Genomic DNA, 14,894 nt, shown 5'->3' on the forward strand with positions numbered 1-14,894 from the left:
AAGTTTCTCATTGCAAACCGGCCACCAGGTCAACCCCAGGGAAAAAGCCTGGAAAAAGTTTCTCATTGCAAACCGGCCACCAGGTCAACCCCAGGGAAAAAGCCTGGAAAAAGTTTCTCATTGCAAACCGGCCACCAGGTCAACCCCAGGGAAAAAGCCTGGAAAAAGTTTCTCATTGCAAACCGGCCACCAGGTCAACCCCCGCCGAGGAAAAGAGCTGTCGGACCCCACCTCCCTGGCGGTGGGGAGCAGCAGTTTCGCTCAGGTCCGTTGCCCAGGGCGGACCAGGCCCGAGGGTAGAGCGAAGGAGGGAGTCCCCCTAACTGGCTCCAGCGAAATCTGGGGGCGCCCTCCGCTGGCAGCACAGTTGAGGCCCTTCACTTTACAACTGCTGGTCATGATACTCCGGCGGGTGGACCGACGGCTCCACCATGGCCATGAGTCACCCCTCTAAGGCCCTGACGGGCGCAGTAGTGAGGATTACACCGCAGGGACCGGAATGTCAGCACGTGGGCTCTGCACTCGAACACACGCGCACGCGCAGTGCGTTACCCTCGAGAGCCAACACGCAGGCCGCCGGGAGCCTACGTGCCATTGACTGAGTCTGACCCCACGAGACCGAGGCCCCGCACGACAGGCCCAGCAACCCCACGCTGCATCCATGGTGGAGAAACCCCGGAGGTGTTTCCCCGACCACCTGTCCCTGCGGGAGGTTCCAGGTGGCCCTTAGCTGGTCAGCTCGGTGAAGGAGTGAGGAAGGGGGGGGAAGGGGAGGTGGACGAGGAGCACTCTCGGGCCCAGAAGTAGCTCCATCCCCTTCCTCACACCAAGCTCAGCATGCCCGGGACGCCGAGCCTGTCCCTGCACTGACCAGCTCGACAGCATCATGACAAGAACCCGCAGGAACCCGCACAAATGAGCCAGGGGAAAAAGGGCAGCCGCCGCTGGCCCCGGGAGAAGCGGCTTGTGAGCCCCGCCCTGTGGATGCTGTAGCTGGGTAAGAGAGGCAGGATCGAGCCCTTCGGGAGAACCACCTTCCCCGTTCACCGCAGCCCGGGTACTCTGCCCCCCGACCCCCAGTGGCCACCAGTCTGTATGGGGGCACAGGCTGGCAGGGGGGTGGCGGGGGAAGGTTCGGGAGGAGCGGGGCGCTGTCTGTATGGGGGCACAGGCTGGCAGTTAGGGAGGGGGCGGGGGAAGGTTTGGGAGGAGCGGGGCGCTGTCTGTATGGGGGCACAGGCTGGCAGTTAGGGAGGTGGCGGGGGAAGGTTCGGGAGGAGCGGGGTGCTGTCTGTATGGGGGCACAGGCTGGCAGTTAGGGAGGGGGCGGGGGAAGGTTCAGGAGGAGCGGGGCGCTGTCTGTATGGGGGCACAGGCTGGCAGTTAGGGAGGGGGCGGGGGAAGGTTCGGGAGGAGCGGGGTGCTGTCTGTATGGGGGCACAGGCTGGCAGTTAGGGAGGGGGCGGAGGAAGGTTCGGGAGGAGCGGGGCGCTGTCTGTATGGGGGCACAGGCTGGCAGTTAGGGAGGTGGCGGGGGAAGGTTCGGGAGGAGCGGGGCGCTGTCTGTATGGGGGCACAGGCTGGCAGTTAGGGAGGTGGCGGGGGAAGGTTTGGGAGGAGCGGGGCGCTGTCTGTATGGGGGCACAGGCTGGCAGTTAGGGAGGTGGCGGGGGAAGGTTTGGGAGGAGCGGGGTGCTGTCTGTATGGGGGCACAGGCTGGCAGTTAGGGAGGTGGCGGGGGAAGGTTTGGGAGGAGCGGGGTGCTGTCTGTATGGGGGCACAGGCTGGCAGTTAGGGAGGAGGCGGGGGAAGGTTCGGGAGGAGCGGGGCGCTGTCTGTATGGGGGCACAGGCTGGCAGTTAGGGAGGTGGCGGGGGAAGGTTTGGGAGGAGCGGGGTGCTGTCTGTATGGGGGCACAGGCTGGCAGTTAGGGAGGAGGCGGGGGAAGGTTCGGGAGGAGCGGGGCGCTGTCTGTATGGGGGCACAGGCTGGCAGTTAGGGAGGGGGCGGAGGAAGGTTCGGGAGGAGCGGGGCGCTGTCTGTATGGGGGCACAGGCTGGCAGTTAGGGAGGTGGCGGGGGAAGGTTTGGGAGGAGCGGGGTGCTGTCTGCATGGGGGCACAGGCTGGCAGTTAGGGAGGGGGCGGGGGAAGGTTTGGGAGGAGCGGGGTGCTGTCTGCATGGGGGCACAGGCTGGCAGTTAGGGAGGGGGCGGGGGAAGGTTTGGGAGGAGCGGGGCGCTGTCTGTATGGGGGCACAGGCTGGCAGTTAGGGAGGTGGCGGGGGAAGGTTTGGGAGGAGCGGGGTGCTGTCTGTATGGGGGCACAGGCTGGCAGTTAGGGAGGTGGCGGGGGAAGGTTTGGGAGGAGCGGGGTGCTGTCTGTATGGGGGCACAGGCTGGCAGTTAGGGAGGAGGCGGGGGAAGGTTCGGGAGGAGCGGGGCGCTGTCTGTATGGGGGCACAGGCTGGCAGTTAGGGAGGGGGCGGGGGAAGGTTCGGGAGGAGCGGGGCGCTGTCTATATGGGGGCACAGGCTGGCAGGGGGGTGGCGGGGGAAGGTTCGGGAGGAGCGGGGCGCTGTCTGTATTGGGGGCACAGGCTGGCAGTTAGGGAGGTGGCGGGGGAAGGTTCGGGAGGAGCGGGGCGCTGTCTGTATTGGGGGCACAGGCTGTCAGTTGGGAGGGGCGGGGGAAGGTTCGGGGCGCTGTCTGTATGGGGGCACACGCTGGCAGTTGGGCGGGACGGGGGAAGGTTCGGGGTGCTGTCTGTATGGGGGCACACGCTGGCAGTTAGGGAGGTGGCGGGGAAAGGTTTGGGAGGAGCGGGGCGCTGTCTGTATGGGGGCACAGGCTGGCAGGGAGGTGGCGGGGGAAGGTTCGGGAGGAGCGGGGCGCTGTCTGTATTGGGGGCACAGGCTGGCAGTTAGGGAGGTGGCGGGGGAAGGTTCAGGAGGAGGCGGGCGCTGTCTGTATGGGGGCACAGGCTGTCAGTTGGGAGGGGCGGGGGAAGGTTCGGGGCGCTGTCTGTATGGGGGCACACGCTGGCAGTTGGGCGGGGCGGGGGAAGGTTCGGGGTGCTGTCTGTATGGGGGCACACGCTGGCAGTTAGGGAGGTGGCGGGGGAAGGTTTGGGAGGAGCGGGGCGCTGTCTGTATGGGGGCACAGGCTGGCAGTTAGGGAGGTGGCGGGGGAAGGTTTGGGAGGAGCGGGGCGCTGTCTGTATGGGGGCACAGGCTGGCAGTTAGGGAGGGGGCGGGGGAAGGTTCGGGAGGAGCGGGGTGCTGTCTGTATGGGGGCACAGGATGGCAGTTAGGGAGGGGGCGGGGGAAGGTTCGGGAGGAGCGGGGCGCTGTCTGTATGGGGGCACAGGCTGGCAGTTAGGGAGGGGGCGGGGGAAGGTTTGGGAGGAGCGGGGCGCTGTCTATATGGGGGCACAGGCTGGCAGTTAGGGAGGGGGCGGGGGAAGGTTCGGGAGGAGCGGGGCGCTGTCTGTATGGGGGCACAGGCTGGCAGGGAGGTGGCGGGGGAAGGTTTGGGAGGAGCGGGGCGCTGTCTGTATTGGGGGCACAGGCTGGCAGTTAGGGAGGTGGCGGGGGAAGGTTCAGGAGGAGGCGGGCGCTGTCTGTATGGGGGCACAGGCTGTCAGTTGGGAGGGGCGGGGGAAGGTTCGGGGCGCTGTCTGTATGGGGGCACACGCTGGCAGTTGGGCGGGGCGGGGGAAGGTTCGGGGTGCTGTCTGTATGGGGGCACACGCTGGCAGTTAGGGAGGTGGCGGGGAAAGGTTTGGGAGGAGCGGGGCGCTGTCTGTATGGGGGCACAGGCTAGCAGCTAGGGAGGTGGCGGGGGAAGGTTTGGGAGGAGCGGGGCGCTGTCTGTATGGGGGCACAGGCTGGCAGTTAGGGAGGGGGCGGGGGAAGGTTTGGGAGGAGTGGGGCGCTGTCTGTATGGGGGCACAGGCTGGCAGTTAGGGAGGGGGCGGGGGAAGGTTTGGGAGGAGCGGGGCGCTGTCTGTATGGGGGCACAGGCTGGCAGGGGGGTGGCGGGGGAAGGTTCGGGAGGAGCGGGGCGCTGTCTGCATGGGGGCACAGGCTGGCAGTTAGGGAGGGGGCGGGGGAAGGTTTGGGAGGAGTGGGGCGCTGTCTGTATGGGGGCACAGGCTGGCAGTTAGGGAGGGGGCGGGGGAAGGTTTGGGAGGAGTGGGGCGCTGTCTGTATGGGGGCACACGCTGGCAGTTAGGGAGGTGGCGGGGAAAGGTTTGGGAGGAGCGGGGCGCTGTCTGTATGGGGGCACAGGCTGGCAGTTAGGGAGGTGGCGGGGGAAGGTTTGGGAGGAGCGGGGTGCTGTCTGCATGGGGGCACAGGCTGGCAGTTAGGGAGGTGGCGGGGAAAGGTTTGGGAGGAGCGGGGCGCTGTCTGTATGGGGGCACAGGCTGGCAGTTCGGGAGGTACTGGCGGAAGGTTCTGGAACAGTGGGGCGCTGTCTATATGGGGGCACAGGCTGGCAGTTAGGGAGGTGGCGGGGGAAGGTTCGGGAGGAGCGGGGCGCTGTCTGTATTGGGGGCACAGGCTGGCAGTTAGGGAGGGGGCGGGGGAAGGTTCGGGAGGAGCGGGGCGCTGTCTGTATGGGGGCACAGGCTGCCAGTTAGGGAGGTGGCGGGGGAAGGTTTGGGAGGAGCGGGGCGCTGTCTGTATTGGGGGCACAGGCTGGCAGTTAGGGAGGTGGCGGGGGAAGGTTCGGGAGGAGCGGGGCGCTGTCTGTATTGGGGGCACAGGCTGGCAGTTAGGGAGGGGGCGGGGGAAGGTTCAGGAGGAGGCGGGCGCTGTCTGTATGGGGGCACAGGCTGTCAGTTGGGAGGGGCGGGGGAAGGTTCGGGGCGCTGTCTGTATGGGGGCACACGCTGGCAGTTGGGCGGGGCGGGGGAAGGTTCGGGGTGCTGTCTGTATGGGGGCACACGCTGGCAGTTAGGGAGGTGGCGGGGAAAGGTTTGGGAGGAGCGGGGCGCTGTCTGTATGGGGGCACAGGCTGGCAGTTAGGGAGGTGGCGGGGGAAGGTTTGGGAGGAGCGGGGTGCTGTCTGTATGGGGGCACAGGCTGGCAGTTAGGGAGGTACCGGGGGAAGGTTTGGGAGGAGCGGGGCGCTGTCTGTATGGGGGCACAGCCTGGCAGTTAGGGAGGTGGCGGGGGAAGGTTCTGGAGGAGCGGGGCGCTGTCTGTATGGGGGCACAGGCTGGCAGTTAGGGAGGGGGTGGGGGAAGGTTTGGGAGGAGCGGGGCGCTGTCTGTATGGGGGTACAGGCTGGCAGTTAGGGTGGGGGTGGGGGAAGGTTTGGGAGGAGCGGGGCGCTGTCTGTATGGGGGCACAGGCTGGCAGTTAGGGAGGTGGCGGGGGAAGGTTCTGGAGGAGCGGGGTGCTGTCTGTATGGGGGCACAGGCTGGCAGTTAGGGAGGGGGCGGGGGAAGGTTCGGGAGGAGCGGGGCGCTGTCTGTATGGGGGCACAGGATGGCAGTTAGGGAGGTGGCGGGGGAAGGTTCGGGAGGAGCGGGGCGCTGTCTGTATGGGGGCACAGGCTGGCAGTTAGGGAGGGGGCGGGGGAAGGTTCGGGAGGAGCGGGGCGCTGTCTGTATGGGGGCACAGGCTGGCAGTTAGGGAGGGGGCGGGGGAAGGTTCAGGAGGAGCGGGGCGCTGTCTGTATGGGGGCACAGGCTGGCAGTTAGGGAGGGGGCGGGGGAAGGTTCGGGAGGAGCAGGGCGCTGTCTGTATGGGGGCACACGCTGGCAGTTAGGGAGGGGGCGGGGGAAGGTTTGGGAGGAGCGAGGTGCTGTCTGCATGGGGGCACAGGCTGGCAGTTCGGGAGGTACTGGCGGAAGGTTCTGGAACAGTGGGGCGCTGTCTATATGGGGGCACAGGCTGGCAGTTAGGGAGGGGGCGGGGGAAGGTTCGGGAGGAGCGGGGCGCTGTCTGTATGGGGGCACAGGCTGGCAGGGAGGTGGCGGGGGAAGGTTCGGGAGGAGCGGGGCGCTGTCTGTATTGGGGGCACAGGCTGGCAGTTAGGGAGGTGGCGGGGGAAGGTTCAGGAGGAGGCGGGCGCTGTCTGTATGGGGGCACAGGCTGTCAGTTGGGAGGGGCGGGGGAAGGTTCGGGGCGCTGTCTGTATGGGGGCACACGCTGGCAGTTGGGCGGGGCGGGGGAAGGTTCGGGGTGCTGTCTGTATGGGGGCACACGCTGGCAGTTAGGGAGGTGGCGGGGGAAGGTTTGGGAGGAGCGGGGCGCTGTCTGTATGGGGGCACAGGCTGGCAGTTAGGGAGGTGGCGGGGGAAGGTTCGGGAGGAGCGGGGTGCTGTCTGTATGGGGGCACAGGATGGCAGTTAGGGAGGTGGCGGGGGAAGGTTCGGGAGGAGCGGGGTGCTGTCTGTATGGGGGCACAGGCTGGCAGTTAGGGAGGGGGCGGAGGAAGGTTTGGGAGGAGCGGGGTGCTGTCTGTATGGGGGCACAGGCTGGCAGTTAGGGAGGGGGCAGGGGAAGGTTTGGGAGGAGCGGGGTGCTGTCTGTATGGGGGCATAGGCTGGCAGTTAGGGAGGGGGCGGGGGAAGGTTCAGGAGGAGCGAGGTGCTGTCTGTATGGGGGCACAGGATGGCAGTTAGGGAGGTGGCGGGGGAAGGTTCAGGAGGAGCAGGGCGCTGTCTGTATGGGGGCACACGCTGGCAGTTAGGGAGGGGGCAGGGGAAGGTTTGGGAGGAGCGAGGTGCTGTCTGCATGGGGGCACAGGCTGGCAGTTCGGGAGGTACTGGCGGAAGGTTCTGGAACAGTGGGGCGCTGTCTATATGGGGGCACAGGCTGGCAGTTAGGGAGGGGGCGGGGGAAGGTTCGGGAGGAGCGGGGCGCTGTCTGTATGGGGGCACAGGCTGCCAGTTAGGGAGGTGGCGGGGGAAGGTTCAGGAGGAGCAGTGCGCTGTCTGTATGGGGGCACAGGCTGGCAGGGAGGTGGCGGGGAAAGGTTCGGGAGGAGCGGGGCGCTCTCTGTATTGGGGGCACAGGCTGGCAGTTAGGGAGGGGGCGGGGGAAGGTTTGGGAGGAGCGGGGCGCTGTCTGTATGGGGGCACAGGCTGGCAGTTAGGGAGGGGGCGGGGGAAGGTTTGGGAGGAGCGGGGCGCTGTCTGTATGGGGGCACAAGCTGGCAGTTAGGGAGGGGGTGGGGAAAGGTTTGGGTGGAGCGGGGCGCTGTCTGTATGGGGGCACAGGCTGTCAGTTGGGAGGGGCGGGGGAAGGTTCGGGGTGCTGTCAGTATGGGGGCACACGCTGGCAGTTAGAGGGTAGGGGTAAGGTTCTGGAACAGTGGGGCGCTGTCTATATGGGGGCACAGGCTGGCAGTTAGGGAGGGGACGGGGGAAGGTTTGGGAGGAGTGGGGTGCTGTCAGTATGGGGGCACAGGCTGGCAGTTAGGGAGGTGGCGGGGGAAGGTTTGGGAGGAGCGGGGTGCTGTCAGTATGGGGGCACAGGCTGGCAGTTAGGGAGGTGGCGGGGGAAGGTTCGGGAGGAGCGGGGCGCTGTCAGTATGGGGGCACAGGCTGGCAGTTAGGGAGGGGGTGGGGGAAGGTTCGGGAGGAGCGGGGCGCTGTCTATATGGGGGAACAGGCTGGCAGTTAGGGAGGTGGCGGGGGAAGGTTCCGGAGGAGCGGGGTGCTGTTTGTATGGGGCACAGGCTGGAAGTTAGTGGTTTGGGGGGAAGGTTCTGGAAGAGTGGGGCGCTCTCTGTATGGGGGCACATGCCGGCAGTTAGGCAGGTACCAGGGGAAGGTTCTGGAGGAATAGGGCATTATTTTTCAAGTGGCACAGGCTGGCAGTTAAGGAGGGGGTGGGGGAAGGTTCTGGAGGAGCCATTGAGGCGTAAGCGTTGCAGTAAGAGGCCGTGAGTGTGTGTTGTTATTGTGTGTGCTGGTTGTATTGATTTGTGAATAGGGGGTTATGGGTGGGTTGCGCTGGCAACTTTGTGTTGGGTTGTACAGGTGGTGAATCAACCTTTGAAGAACTGTGGCAGCTGGACTAAGTAATCCCCACTCTGAGCAGTCCCCTTCATCGCACTGACTCCTTAGAACCGCTGAAACTGGTGCGTGCAGATTCGGTGTAATGTCAGTGTGGTGGTTGGTTGAGATACCTCTGTTAGCAGAATGGTTGAGGACTCTTGGCATGGCATAGATACAGGTCTTTACTTTTTTATTATACGGAGATTCTGTTATCAATTCAGGGAAGTCCTAGACTCTGTTATACTGGATGTCAGACACTATGATCACATTAGTTCCTTCTGGCCTTGGACTCTATAACATATTTATACTGGGACTGTCAGTTTCTTGGGACAAGAAACCTCTTCTTGTTCTGTGTTTGTGCAGCACCTAGAACAAGGGGCCCTGATCCATGATCGGGATTCCTAAGCACTACCACAGTATAAATCACAGCTTGTATTTACAAGGATAAATGTCTCCATTTCTAAAGCGTCTCCCTCCAGTATACTTCGGTACCCCCTGGAGTTTAAAATAAAGTAGCAAGAACACCACTCCATTCCAGGCACTGGTAACTTTCCTGTTACCCCAAGAATGGCTAGAGTCAATACCAACTGCTATAGAGGTCTTGAAAACATGCCTCACTGTGATAGACTATTATCCAAGAGAAGGTCAACAGGTGACTTGATCACAGTCTCCAAGAACTTACATGTAGAAGAGATTTCTGACAGCAGATGGCTCTATATTCTAGCTGCAAAAGGCAGAATGAGATCCAATGGCTGGAAGGTGAAGCTAGACGCATTCAGACTAGAAATAAGGTACTCATTGTGAACAGTGAAGGTAATCAATCATCACAACACCTTACCTAGGGAAGTGATGGATTCTTCACCACTTGGAGTCTTTAAATCAAAACTAGATGTCTCTTTAAAAGATATGCTCTAGCTCAAACAGAAGCTATGGGCTTGAAGCCAAAATTGTTGGGCAAGATTCTCCAGCCTGTGCTGTGCAGAAGGTCAAACTAGATGATCGTATCGGGTCCTTCTGGCCTTAAATTGAAAAGGATCCCAAAGAGTGTTCAACTCTCCAATGACTAGCTCAGTCGGCTTTCTAATGAAACAAGCAACTCAGTGGTCCAATTTTAGAGCCTAACCAGTCCCTCTTGCGTTAGGCCTCCTGGCAGACATTGCTGCAATGCACAAGACTCCCCAGAAGGCACACGTGGTTGGTATCGGCAAGCCCATCAATTTGGATATTATCCTGATTAGTTTAGCAAATTCTGCTCTCTTTTCAGAACATGTGCTAGTGCTCCTCGCTGATTTATTTTGACCAATTTCTCTCAGCTATGCAGAAGCAATTTACCACAGGAGCTTAGCACCGAGGAGGAAACAGCCAGAACGAACCACTGGCTTGGCAGCTCCCCCAGCGGCATTTTTCCCCTCGTTTAATTGAATTTGTTTTGGAGGGAGCAGCATCTCTGGAAAACCTAAATCCTGGGATTATCCTCAGGTCACGTATGGCACACACAGGAGCAATGGAATATTTACAGCCCTTACAATAGCTCTGACCTTTTCCAAGGCTCCTTTCTCCAACACTTTTCAATATGAAGAGTGACTATTTCTGTACCCCTGGGTATTTTATACTGGGCAAGCTTTATGAAAAGCAGCAGTGGTTGTTTAATAGCTGCCACCTTCTTCAGAATAGGCCACAAGCTGTTAACAATTCCCTTTGGCGAAGGCTTATCATCACACCCTACTCAACAACTAAAACCATATTAAAGATTTCCCTGTGAGCAATTGCTGGAGTTGGGACGATATGAGGGGAGGTGAATTGAGATATGGTGATAAAGCCTGGGAACTCCAGTTTCAGACCCCACAGCCCCAAGATTTCACGACGACGTGGGCCACGGAAAAACCTAGACAGAGAGTCAAATCATATTGGAAAATAAAATTCAACAAAAGTTTGTGCCAGACATTCAATGCTCTTCCAACAGACCTTTCTGCTACTGGTGCCTACCTGCAATAGGTCCAGGTCACAGGACCTAGGACACATCGTTAAGGGAAAACACATTGGACTCTTTGCCTTTCCTGATTATGATATAAATCAGATGCTTCAATGGGAAAGGTTAGGGTTTTTCAAATGCGTGCATAACGTTGGATTCCCTCCCTTTGATGGGGAGATTAAGAGCCGGTTAGGCCCCAGTTTCAGGCTCTGTTTAAAAATAGAATGTGAATTGATCTCTTTCCATTATTATTTGTATTTCAGTAGCATCTCCAAGCCTAACTGAGGTCCCAGCCCGATTGTGCTCGGTGCTGTACAAACACAGAGAGAGTTCCTGATCCAAAGAGCTTACGGTCTGAAGAGACAAGACAGAGGAAGGGTGAAAGAGATGCACAGAGTGTCTTGCCCAAGGTCCCACAGCAAGTCAATGGAAGATCTGGGGATAGAACGCCAATTTTTTGCTTGGCTGTAGCATCAGTAATGAAACAGCCTGCAAGTACCAGGGAACCAGAAACTGACCTTGCAGTGACGTGCTGTTGATATTCAACCTGGGCTGTGTGAGCTATGCAGAAGGACAATAAGGGACTGGAAAAATCTATTCATTTTCTTTACTCACTTAAACAAAAACCTCTTTTTTGTGACCACTGTCAAGGGAAGAGCCAGCACCTCTGGGACAAGGTGATTCCATTAACGCAACTTCCTCTGGCAACATTTCGACTTTTTATTGATAGCATAACAGCGTGTAAGATTTGGTGTCACCTGAAACAGGATGGAATTAAGGGGCTGGAAACTAAGTGTATCCTCCCCTGGCAGAATTTTGTGAAAAATATAGATTACTTTTTCATTCCAGCTGTAAATTAACCTGTGGAACTCCTTGGTACAGGATGTTGTTGAGACTTTAGGAAGAGTCAAAGCGGGATTGGATGTTCATATGGATAATAAGAATATCCAAGATTATAATACATAATGCTTAAAAAAAAGAGTATTGAAAGGGAGATAAACCGTTTTCAGGGCTTTAAACCCATCTTCTATTATTAGAGATCAAGACAAGACCTTCATGGTGGCAGATTCACCCAGCGGGGGAGGTTTAGGTTAGATATTAGGAAAAACTTTTTCACTAGAAGGGTGCTGAAGCACTGGAATGGGTTACCTAGGGAAGTGGTGGAATCTCCTTCTTTAGAGGTTTTTAAGGTCAGGCTTGACAAAACCCTGGCTGGGATGATTTAGTTGGGGATTAGGTCCTGCTTTGAGCAGGGGGTTGGACTAGATGACCTCCTGAGGTCCCTTCCAACCCTGATATTCTATGATTCTCCCATATCTGCCTAGCGATGGGGTCCTTACACCTTCCTCTGAAGCACCTAGTGTTGGCCCCTGTCGAAGGAAGAATACTGGGCTAGAGGAACACTTGTCAGATCCAGTCTGGCTGTTCCCATGTTCCTGTGAGTCAAGAATCTCTCTCTCTCACACACAATAAATCCAGAGGAGATGTCACTACTTCATAAAAGTTCATTCCTACTGCAACAGTATCTGCAAATGTAAATTCTAGGCGGCTCTATGGAGATGGCGTAAGTGGGGGGCAGGAGCAGGGGGGAGGGGGACACCCTGACATTAGCCGCCGTCATTCCTGCACAGCAAGCAGGAGGCTCCAGGGAGCAGCTCCAGGGCAGAGGGCAGGAGCATCACACGGCAGTGGGGGGAGGGACAGCTGAACTGCTGCCGCACAGGGAACTTAGGGGAGCGGGGAGCTGATGGGGGGCTGCCGGCCCACCATGGCTCTAAGACACCCCCCCCCCCAAGCTAGCTCCACCGGGCTGCTCTTCCTGCAAGCAGTGGATAAAGCAGGTGGCTGCCAAACCACGTTATAAGGGAGCAATGCGCAACTTAAACGAGCATGTTCCCTAATGGATCAGCAACGTAACAACGAAACAACATTAACCGGGACGACTTTAAGTGAGGAGTTATTGTACTTCATTAATGGAGCATTTCCTGAGCGGCAGGCTTGGTTATTTTAAATTTCACATACACAGGGGTCATATTATGCCACTCCAACCATGAAAGGATGCTCTACAAACAGAACGTTTCGCACAAGAAAGTTCTGGGTTCAAACCCTGCTGTCAACCCAGATGGGGGCGGAGGGAAGGTTTCAGACTGGAAATAAGGCATATGTTTTTAATGGGGAGTGTAATTAACCATTGGAACAATGTACCAAGGGTCATGGTGGATTCTCCAAAAAGAAAAGGAGGACTTGTGGCACCTTAGAGACTAACAAATTTCTTTGAGCATAAGCTTTCGTGAGCTAGAGCTCACTTCATGGGATGCATTCAGTGGAAAATACAGTGGGGAGATTCATAGAGAACATGAAACAATAGGTGTTATCATACACACTGTCACGAAAGTGATCACTTAAGGTGAGCTATTACCAGCAGGAGAGCAGGGGGGGACCTTTTGTAGTGCCTTCTTGTGGCCTGCCAGGACACAACTCACCCAGCGGCATGTCTCTGTGAGGTGGCGGTGGGCCAAGGCCCACTTCCCACCAACGTCCAAAGGGAATCAGGAACCAAAACAATCCCACCACTCCAAGCAGGCTCGTCCAGCAAATGTTCGCTGGGACCCCGCCCTTCTGTTCAGGGCTTGTCTCCAACAAGCTTCTGAGATCCCCCAGGGTCCGGTCGATCCCCCTGGTAGGAGCTCATCAGGCTGGCAGGCGAGTGCAGGCTCAGGGCTGCAACCAGGATTCTCTCCCACCAAAAGAAATGGAGCGCTGCTCTCCTTCTGGGTCAGCCCTGACCTGGGATAGGTCACCGTCTTTTAACACCCATCTCCGTGGAACACAATCGGGTCCCAAGGCTCTCCCTAGCCCTCTTGCTGCCAGTGTGGAGCCAGAACCAGAGCCCCCCAGGGCGCGGGGCCAGCGGGCAGCCGGGGGACCCTGGGCACAGGAGCTGAGGGAGGGTGGCAGGGCCAGGCGGTAGCCGGGGGACCCTGGGCCAGGAGCGTAGCCTGAGGCCTGGGCGGCGGGTCCTGCAGCAGATACTCTGCGGTGGGGCCGGGAGTGGAGCCCCCCGACTGGCATCTGGGGCCAACAGCCTCACCCACCGCCCCCCAAAAAAGTTCCTCCTCCCCCGCTAGGGGGGCTGCCGCACAGACTGGGCAGGGCCTCTGCTGCAAAGCATGTTGTGTGCTTCTGACAGCAGCCCCGGCCACCTTCTCACAGTGACACCTGGGGGTGCTGTACCCCCAGCCCCCCACCCCTGGGTCCCCCAGTGAAAAGGAGCAGCCATTTTCTCTTGAGTGCAAACGGGCCGCCAGGATCCAACCCGGCTCCGACCAGCCACCAGGTCAACCCCAGGGAAAAGGTCTGGAAAGTTTCTCATTCCAAACCGGCCACCAGTTCAACCGCCCCGGAGGAAAAGAGGTGTCGGACCCCACCTCCCTGGCGGTGGGGAGCAGCAGTTTTCGCTCAGGTCCGTTGCCCAGGGCGGACCAGGCCCGAGAGTAGAGCGAAGGAGGGAGTTCCCCGAACTGGCTCCAGCGAAATCTGGGGGCGCCCTCCGCTGGCAGCAGAGTTGAGGCCTGTCACGTTACAACTGCTGGTCATGATACTCCGGCGGGTGGACCGACGGCTCCACCATGGCCATGAGTCACCCCTCTAAGGCCCTGACGGGCGCTGTCGCAGGGACCGGAATGTCAGCACGTGGGCTCTGCACTCCAACACACGCTCACGCGCAGTGCGTTCTTCTCTAGAGCCAACACGCAGGCTGCCGGGAGCCTACGTGCCATTGACTGAGTCTGACCCCGCGAGACTGAGGCCCCGAAGGACAGGCTCAGGAACCCCATGCTGCATTCATGGTGGAGAAACCCCGGAGGTGTTTCCCCGAACACCTGTCCCTGTGAGAGGTTCCAGGTGGCCCTGAGCTGGTCAGCTTGGTCCTGGAGGGAGGTGGATGAGGAGCACTCTCGGGCCCAGAAGTACCTTCATCCCCTTCCTTACACCAAGCTCAGCTAGCCCGGGACGCCGAGCTTGTCCGATGCACTGAGCAGCTCGTCAGCCTCATGACAAGAACCCACAGGCACCCGCACAAATGAGTCAGGTGAAAAAGGGCAGGCGCCGCTGGCCCAGGGAGAAGGGGCTTGTGAGCCCCATCCAATGGATGCTGTAGCTAGGTAAGAGAGGGAGGCTCGGTCCCTTCAGGGGAACCACCTTCCCCATTCACCGCAGCCCCCCGACCCCCAGCGACCACCAGTCCCATCATGTCCGGCACCCACTGGGGACTGGGACTCGTAGTCTCCTGCATGTTAAAGGGACAGAGTCTCTCAAAGTTTTTACCCCCCTAAAACTGGGGGTCTTTCCTCGATTGTAAAGCCAGAAGGGACCCGTGTGATTAGAGCTGATGTTGGGGGAGGGAGCAGGGGCAGAACTGACAGGAGGGGGGACAGCTCTGATTTTAGGGAGCGGGAGAAAGAAGTGACGTATGTTGAGGAGTAGGAGGCAGCAGATCTGGTGCGGGCTTGTGGGGCACATCGGAGGTTTGAGCTGGGATAATTGTGGGTCTGGGGGATGGGCAGATAATTCGTTCATGAGAATGTTGGGGTTGGGGGGAATCCCCTTCCTCCATACATTTGGCAGAGTACACAACAGAGCCCTCAGCTGTGCGGAGGCGGGGGCTGAGCACCCAGGGAGAGGCAGGTGTAGGCAGGTGTGCACAGCTGTGCCGAGGATGGAGGTAAGCACCTGCCGATGCAGGCGGAGGACACACCTCAGCAGGGACGACTTGGGCTTTTCCGGACACACTTGGTGCCCAGTTACAGTGTTCGCAGCCGAGCATTCAGTCTGAATTCAGCAGAGGGGGACGGGAAGGGGCAGTGGGCCCAAGGGGGTGGGCTAGGTGAAGCGGGGGTGAGATTG

The 14,894-nt window shown here is 59.5% G+C and overlaps 1 long non-coding RNA gene across 1 annotated transcript; it reads left to right on the top strand.

Moving 5' to 3' along the window:
- Positions 1–558: 558 nt before the first annotated feature.
- LOC140910919 (uncharacterized) lies at positions 559–11,479 on the top strand. The gene is made up of 2 exons (XR_012158795.2): positions 559–997; positions 10,253–11,479. It is a non-coding gene; the product is annotated as an uncharacterized LOC140910919 (long non-coding RNA).
- Positions 11,480–14,894: the final 3,415 nt, after the last annotated feature.

The sequence above is a fragment of the Lepidochelys kempii genome, chromosome 4 (assembly GCF_965140285.1).
Source record: "Lepidochelys kempii isolate rLepKem1 chromosome 4, rLepKem1.hap1, whole genome shotgun sequence".
Lineage (NCBI taxonomy): Eukaryota > Metazoa > Chordata > Testudines > Cheloniidae > Lepidochelys > Lepidochelys kempii.